This window comes from Grus americana, chromosome 9, assembly GCF_028858705.1.
Source record: "Grus americana isolate bGruAme1 chromosome 9, bGruAme1.mat, whole genome shotgun sequence".
Taxonomy (NCBI): Eukaryota; Metazoa; Chordata; class Aves; order Gruiformes; family Gruidae; genus Grus; species Grus americana.
Genome location: NC_072860.1, coordinates 12524871 through 12532702, shown reverse-complemented (window position 1 = coordinate 12532702; position 7832 = coordinate 12524871).

The window sequence follows — 7832 nt, the reverse complement described above, 5'->3', positions numbered from 1 at the left end:
GCGGCGCCAGCGCGGCTCAGACCTGCCGCTAAGCGGCTGCTCGCCGACACGCACCGCCGTGCCGGGCTCCCGCGCACCCGGCCAGGGCCCGGGACACCGAGGCGCGGCGGGACCCGGCCTCTCTCCCGGGGGAGGGCTGGTGCCCGGCAGCCTGCTGGGGCTGGAGCCCAGCCCTCCGTGCCCGGCGAACGGTGCTTTTCATCAGGACAGAAGCACAGAGCTGAGGTTCGTGCAAAACAGCTCATACAACTCTCTGGTTCACAAACAACTGATACAGTGAACCCAGCTGCAGAAACCAGTTTGGTTTGCTGAGGCCACAGGACGGGTTTTCCGGTTTCAAATCCCAGTGCTGGCATGGGCAGTTCGTGTGCGACATTATCGAATGTCTCGGATTTATCACGGGACCACTACCCCCTGGTCCTTTGAAATGCATTCATGCCATCCCGCCTCTGCAGGGGAGAACCTGCAGGTTGTAGCCGTGTAGTCAGCTGAATGAAGCGGGTGGTGTGCGGGGCAGACGGCCTTCACAGTCTCTCCCTGTGCATGGTGTCAATGTTATGGGCCACGGGTTAAAAACCATTCTGTAAAAGTAACACAGAAGAGAGAAAAAGATTAAGAAGAAAAAAGTGGAAGTATTGATCTCTCTCAGTACTGCTTTTCTTAAAGTGAGCTTATGCTCTCCCAAGTTAAAGACAGCTTTCGTGTTGCTTGTTCAGTCTCGAAAGTGCAGTAGGGATGTGATCTTTGGGGGAAGAAGTGTAGCTGACTGGATAATCTCCAGTTACTTCATTTCCATGATACATAAATTTAAGTGCTTAAGATCCAGAATATTAGAAATACATTTGCCTTTTTACATTAGCATGAGCTAATCTGTCTGTACTGTGTTTTGACATTTATATGTTCAAAACCAGCTTAAAGAATCCATCATACTGGGATTTTGTCACTCTGTTGAATGTGTACAGTGACCTTGTACCTCTTGGTGTATATCAGGCATGACCGTATCTCATTGAACATGCCTTGTTAAATGCTGTTTGTAGTGTCAAATCATCCAATCCACAAGTTCTAGTCTACAAACCACTGGCTTTATTAGAAAATAAATACATATACATAACAAATATATATATATAGTCTTCCTTAAGTCTTCAATTTGTGGATGCACCATTTGATGCCACATTTCAAATAATAATAGATCCTGAAAGCTGAACTGATTTTTTTTGATGGATGTAAACTCCAAACTCACTAGCCAAACATGTCTGGTTGTCTTTGTGTAGTGTTTTTTCATCTAACACTATTTAGTCTGTAACTTACTAAGTCACTAACAAATCCAAATATAAACAAATATATTGAATTAATGTTTATTTTCTACATTGCTTATTTCTCAAGCTTTCTCATTTGCCCAGTTACAGGGAAACAGCTTGATCTTTCTGAATATGAACAGAATATTTTGATCTTTACTAGATGAAAACATTTCAAAGTACAAAGAATCTTTCAAATAGTTTAACTAATACACTTTTCCAACAACAACGTAGTGTTCTTAAAGCATTTGACATTGCAAGTCCATAAACAAATAAATAAATCTGCTCTTTCTAAACAGATCAGAAAACTTGTTCAGAGTTGTGTAAAAGTTGCTATTATTTCTGGTTTCATTGGTATTCATTGGAGACTTTGGGGGTTATTTCTCAGGGATAAAGGAAGGTGAAGGCTGCCTTTTTATATGATGTGGCTGTAATTTGGTTTCACAGATTTACAAATTTTGCTTAAGGAAATGAAGGAGACTGAAAGATGCAACTGATTCCATTTGTAAGACTGAAAAGTGAAAAAGCTGAGGCAGAGTTACTAGTAAAAGCAAAGGAGGGAGAGCAACTGAGTAAAAAATCGTTAATTCTGCAAGAACGACAGATGTAACTCATAAAAAGCGTGATTTGTGAATGATCCATTTCAAGGGAAAAGGAGAATCCATTTCAAGGTGCAGGGGAATGCAAAATAAACTAGATAATGCACTATAATCTATGCATTTCCTGTTTTTCTAGAGTTGCCGCCTTCTGACTGAGCTTCAAAATAAACTCTAGTAGTTTTCCTGTGAAGACTTCATTATATATGACAATGTAATTCATCAAAGATTCCAGTGACTGGAATGAAAATGCAGACCATCAGTGGAGTGCATGAAGTTCTCTGATGTATAGCAGGTTAGTTTAGTTACAGAGGGCTGCTTTTTACATCTCCCATAACAACGGAGAGTTATGCAAAGATCTTTACTGTAAGTGGACAAAATATATCCCCACTGTTTTCAGAGACATCAAGAGGTTTCATGAAAATCACATACTGTATGGCTACAGAGATGTCTTGCACAACATTAAATTATCTAGTATATTGATTTGAAAGAAGACTTGAATAGATCCAGGCCTTTTCTCTGCATAATGAGAAAGCAACCAACCACCCAGAATTTAAACAGTTTAGAATGAAAATATAATCCAGCAACTCTATGTAAAGGACTGATAACAGACGCTGGCTTACTAGGGCACTTTGCTCTGAGCTCTTCTATTTCAAACTACAGAATGAGCAGCTGTCCAGACTGACGGCTATCTCAAACTTCTTGCAGATATGGCAAAATAGTCTGGAGTATCTTTTGGGTTTTTTTTAATTGTCTAGAGACTCATTCCCACATTCAGTCACAGAATCACCTTGCCACTTTCAAAACGGATCATTGTTGCTTTAGCCAGCCATGTCTGAAAGATGTGCCAGGAAGAATAATTCTAAGTACTGGGCCTTTATAATCAAGAGTTTACATATTTCTGTTCGCTTGCATCAGAATGACTGCTCACACATAGTTCAGAAGCATGTGTCACAGGAATGGCTGCAGTGGGCACACCCGAGATCTCGGAATACTTTGCCTTTTTGTGTTGGGGGATATCCACAGATTGGGACAAATGTTCAGTATCCTCAGACATCTTTAAAATTCGATCTCTTGACAGAAAAGAGAACTTATCAAGAAATCTGGATATATGGCTGGGCTGTGTAAACTATCTATCCAGCCAACCATCTATCCTAGTCATCTTAGAGACCAAGAGGAAGGTACACTGATTGCAGTTACCTGAGGACAGCCTCTGTTCCACGTTTTACCTTGTGCAGATTCAAAATCTGTTTTACTACGTTGTACAACTTATTGTATGGCAAAATGAAATTAGTATTGTGGTTCTGGAAAAATAACAGCTAAAATGTGGTTTAGGTTAATCAGTCATATAAGAAGTAGGAGGGAGTGTCTTTCTTTAACCAATAAAAAATTGCAGTAAATTGGTGTTTTAATTGTCTTTGTACAATTGGCTTGAATTTCATGCACGTAACATGCTGTGCGTGCAGCAGCGTAACACAGAAATACTGGCTCTGTGGAATTTTTGCCTTGAGTAATTTGGCGGTTTTCCTCAATTTCTTCCTTTTAATTGCTGAGTATTACATGCTTTGAACAGCTGAATAATGTTACAAGTTATTTTGCTGAATCAACATCCTAGCAAATGTGCTTTATCATCATGATATGTACATTTGCTGATTATAGCACCTGAACTTGAATATCAAAATTTGCAAAAGTATTTGTTTTTTCTTCCGATATACACCACTCAATAATCAGTCTGCAAGTTTTATTTTATAGTAACCAGAGTTTTCATGGCATGGAAATTCTGAGCTGCTGAAAGTTATTCTTCTTTTTGTATTATTTTATATAAGTATGAGCCTGATAAGACTGCACCAAATTTAATAGAAGATCATTGACTGGACATTGGCTTGGACTTTTAGTGAGTTGTCCTGGGTCTGATGTTACTGATTTCAAAGGATTATTTACAAGTAATTACTCAGATTGGAAGAAAGGAACCAAAGACCAACCCTCTCATTTACCTCATCATGTCCCTTCAGTGGTGATTGTCCACCTGTTAATAAAGTTATCTTATTGTAAATAGTGAAAATCTTTAATACAGGAAACCACATGAATGCTATTGGCAACTTTTGCATTATTCTTTACTAAAGCCCCTATTATTATAAATGAATCTCTAAGTGACTATGGGAATGCATTGCTATGGTAACTATGATCCACAACAGCAGCTGCTTGCTTTTCATTGCTGTTGCATATATACCTTAAAGATAATAATGTCTCTTCTTTCAATTTTAATGTGTTTAACCTGAAAAAAGACATCAGCATTTCAAAAGCTACACTGTGATGTCAAATGAAACCAGTCTATGAGTTAGGTTTATTTAGTCTTTCAATTTCAGTCTTAGAGTTGTCGAAAATTAGTGTCATGTTTTAACCCCAGCCGGCAACTCAGCACCACGCAGCCGCTCGCTCACCTCCCTCCCCCAGTGGGATGGGGGAGAGAATCAGAAGGGTAAAAGTGAGAAAACTCGTGGGTTGAGAGAAGAGCAGTTTAATAGTTGAAATAAAATAATAATAATAATAATAATAATAATAATAATAACAACAAATTGTAATGGGAAGAAAAATAACAAAAAGAGAAAGAAACAAAACCCAAGAAAAACAAGTGATGCAAATGAAAAACAATTCCTCACCACCCACCAAATGATGCCCAGCCAGTCCGTGAGCAGCCATCACTGCCCTCCCAGCCAACTCCCCCCAGTTTATATGCTGAGCATGACATCATATGGTATGGAATGTCAGTTTGGTCAGCTGTCCTGGCTGTGTCCCCTCCCAGCTTCTTGTACACCTCCAGCTTTCTCACTGGCAGGGCAGGAGAAGCTGAAAAGTCCTTGACTTAGTATAAGCACTACTTAGCAACAACTAAAACATCAGTGTGTTATCAACATTATTTTCTCATCCTAAATCCAAAACACAGCACTGTACCAGCTACTAGGAAGAAAATTAACTCTATCCCAGCTGAAACCAGGACAATTAGCTAAAGCCTTAGCTTTAATGTGATTTTGTGCCATGAGAAATTACTGCACAAAAGGTAACACAACGAAGTCCCTTCCACACTGTTTTGTCAAACTCAAAAGATGAGAGGATTTTCCAGTAATTCAGTTTCAGAAAATGTCTTTATTATCAATACTTATCAATTTTTATAGTAATTTTATCAATAGTTATGAAGAAGATTTCCTCCCTCGCCAACCTTTCCAGGAGGAATATATAATTGGGCCTTCTGTTCCAGGAGGCCCCCCCCCCCTTTTTTTTTTGTCCCATACTCCAAGAACTAAAATCCCATCAGTTATCCTCCAGTTCTACACTGTACTCTATTTTACATTTTCAGAGATGTCTTCAGATCTAAACTATGCTATTCTGCTATCCCATTTAGATGTTTCTGAAACTGTGTCTCTTGGTCCAGCAGGCAGCGGAAGTACGAAGTGTGTTCCTTATGTCAGTAAGAGTAAAATAATCCCATTAATCTTCTTAATCTTGTGAGAGAAGTATTTTATGTTATTCCTGCTTTAAAGATGCAAAAAATATAACACAAAATTTATAAGTCAGATTTAAATCTCTAGTATTACTTGTAGAATATTACTTGGCATAGAAGAGGGTCAAAAGAATGCGTTATGGTTTGCCATGCTGGTCCTGTTATCTGCTTTTATCAAAACTGTAAACTAGGACTGAGAAAGGTTCAGAGAAGAGCTGATGGGTGATCAAAAATAGAACTTCCTTACTAGGAGCAATTAAGTAAACTAGGACTGTTCAGTTTAAGAAAGACATCATAAAGAGATAGGATAAAAGCACAAGATGGTGAGTGTAATGGAAAGGCTGGATATGTCTCAGATGTTCATCATCTTTCCTACTGCAAGGACTACAAGCACCAATTAAAAACCTCACAAATTAAGCTAGTGTGATTCTATTTCACGACAATAAAACAAGTACTGCAATGGGTAATAGAGCTCTGGAACTCCTTGCCATAGGGCATTGGAGACCCTCAGAGCTAATGCTGGTTCTGAGGAGGGCTGGGCAGGTTCAGAGAAGCAGATTGAGGCTGAGTACACAGAAACTGTACCTGACTTTGGAAGTCCCTGAGCTGACAAGGATTGCTCAGGTGCAAAAAAGTCTGCAGAATTATTAGGTGAAAGTATATGTCCATCCTATTCCTACTTCTTCCTAGGTATCCACTTCATGGATACAGTTAATGCAGGTGATTGGTCTACATGGATATTTGGTTTGGCCCAGTAGGCTTGTCCTTAAATGTCCATATCCTGTAAACAGCATTGCCTTTCAAAATATGAAACAACAACAACAAGGTATTTAGTCTCACTATATTTGTTTTTCAGACATGAAACAAATGCAAATATTTGAAAGTTGTTGGCAGATCAACTGTTTGACAGTAGGTCCATTATTATTCTGTTTATAAAACATTGCATTTTTAAACATTTGATCTTCAGTGTAAGCTGAAAGGCTTGAACACTTGCTTTCATGTCCATTTATTGACATATTTTTTAAAACCTAACTGAAAGTTTCCTGCCACTGGAATGAATCTTCTAAAGGATGTAGAAGTTCTCTTAACTGCATTTGGCTAACTTTTGAGAGTAGGGAACATAATATGAATTCACGAAGTTCATTAAAATTAAGTCATACTGGAAGAAACAAAGAAACAGTTGTTGACTCTGAAAGTACTTACCACAGTGATGAAATGTAGACCTTGAATTAGAAGTGGCTGCCACAAAAGACACTACTTTTTTAATAGTTGAAGTTTTTTCTATTCCTTTGCCAGTGTCACCTAAATGGCTTAATTCAATAGGATGAAGGACACATCTACCAGATGTATTGCATCTATCGGTCAAAGCTACTTACCTATCAACCTGTCTTTGCATTGCGTAGGCCCTAGTGGATTACACTTTGAGGGTCAAGAGCTGAAAAGCAGTTATGCAGCATTCCCTGTAGCGTGCCCTTTGTGAATACAGCCACAACAACCCAAAGACCACCTTTCTTCGGTGTCTGCCAAATTGAAAAGCCTAGGAAGTTGGCCCAGCAAGTTTTTTTTGCTTTTCTTCATTTCCTAAATGAAGATTTAACCTAAAGGAATCTCTTAAATCTCAAGTTTATGAGAATAATAAAAAAGCAAGTCTTGAACAAGGTTAAAAAAGGTACCACTTCCTTACCTTTTTGTCTTCAAATGGTTTTAATAGGGCTGCCAATATAACTGTGTCTTTAAGCGGAGTTTCTGTAATACACTGCAAACTATTGTAAATAATTATAATCAAGGGACTGAATTAATAATTATAATCAAGGGAATGCACCATTTTAAGATTTTTGCTAAGGAAGTGAAGATCTGAAATTGGCTTCTAATTAGAAAAATGTTGCAGTCAAGATTAGGCTTTCTAAGTAAAGGAATAAATACTGAAAGTGTTAACCCTGATCCACTAATTGCCTACATGCCCCTCCGTAACTAAGGATACTTTTTTGCCTGTGGGGACTCTTCCCACCTTGTTTTCTCTTGCTTAGGTCAGAACTGAAGCCACAGATGTCTCAGTTTTGTCAGTACTACTACAGTGTTCTAGATGCTCCAGTATGAATTCCTTACAGGTTCAAGCGTAAATGATAAATGAACCACTCATTTTAAACACAATTATATCTGATAAGTGAGAGCATCAAGGAAGTATATGTTAAAGCAACAAACAGTAGAGGTTTTTATAAAGGTGTGGAAGGTTCACTGACTCAGTGAGAACAGGACTACTAAAGAGAGTTGAGATATTTTCTTCTGCTTTAACATTGTTGTACAAAGCTTGGATTTTTAGAGAATGCAGAAAATCCCCAAAAGGTGAAATGAGGCTTTTACTGCTTACAACAGTGGATAAAACCAAAACTAATTTCATTACTCTTATAAGAAAGAGAACACTTAGAGAAACAGAACCTGGAG